General features: G+C 45.7%; 1 long non-coding RNA gene across 1 annotated transcript in view; it reads right to left on the bottom strand.

Moving 5' to 3' along the window:
- The window catches only part of LOC135825944 (uncharacterized), a 3,299-nt gene extending 3,194 nt beyond the window's left edge, over positions 1-105 (bottom strand). Inside the window, exon 1 of the long non-coding RNA XR_010555170.1 lies at positions 1-105. This exon is cut by the window's left edge and continues 274 nt beyond it. This is a non-coding gene — a long non-coding RNA (uncharacterized LOC135825944).
- Positions 106-1,104: the final 999 nt, after the last annotated feature.

The following is a 1,104-nucleotide window of genomic DNA, read 5'->3' as shown; positions in this document are numbered from 1 at the left end:
AATGAGAAAGGGAGGGAGACGAAAACGGACAACTGGAGTGTGTCGTGAGAAATGGAAGACTGAGCTGTGCCGATAGAATAGCGATGTGATCTAATGTTTGAACGAATCGTGCTTTACATGCATGTGGTAAATGGCAAGAGATGCTCACCGTCTGGCTGACCACGGACGGCTATCTACTCATACATAACTCATACTGGTTTAGCTTTGTGGCTGTGTGCCTTAGCGAGAACTCAGGCATCTCGTGTCCGCAGCACTGCGTGTGCGCTTGTCGCGTGTGTCGTGGTTTGTCACGTGATATGCTGCACGTCTGCACGATGTCGTCGCGCTCTGCACAGACCGATCGACCGAGACCATAACAGGTGTTGTTGACATTGGTGACAAGAATCACATTCACACATGTAGACTATAAAAAATTAATAATGGTGCACCGGTGGACCTACCCCACTACCCCATAAGGCATAACAACCCTGGTACTACCTGTAACCAATCACGATTCAATGCTACGCTCTTCTCATCAAACACGGACAAAGAGCTGATGACATCATGTCTTAGGGTACAGTCCCATACAGACCAGGGTGGTGTTGGTGTTGTCAATCTGATTGTCGTAAAATTCTATTTTATAACTGGTTGTTGCCAAACACATGTCACCATAATGACATGACGTCACTGAGCAACTTGACAATGTAGACACTGTAGTAGCTGCTTGTGTGTGGTCTGGTGTACAACTCAGCAACAGACTGTACATTTGGCTGATCGTGGATCAACAGGGCAGGTCTAATACTATGTACTCTACTATGTGTTGGCGTGAAATGGTGTGTTGGAGTGCTGTTAATGTTGCTGTTGTTAGCCATTGGCGGACTATCCTCGGCCAATCGTCAAATTATGCTTTTGATTATGCCACAATCATGCCAACAAATATGCTGAATTATGCTGAATTATGCTCGGTTCCACTATGTATTCACGCTGTACATAGAGGATTGAGAAACCACGCATACACACACGCGGCCCCAGGGCTTTCTGACAAAGCTGTATTATGCCCTAAGCATAATTTTTGTCTAAACCGAAAGATTATGCCGACCTTACACGTTGGAATCCATATTATGC

This window comes from Sycon ciliatum, chromosome 10 (genome assembly GCF_964019385.1).
Source record: "Sycon ciliatum chromosome 10, ocSycCili1.1, whole genome shotgun sequence".
NCBI lineage: Eukaryota > Metazoa > Porifera > Calcarea > Leucosolenida > Sycettidae > Sycon > Sycon ciliatum.
This window is presented reverse-complemented; position numbering and strand designations above follow the sequence as displayed.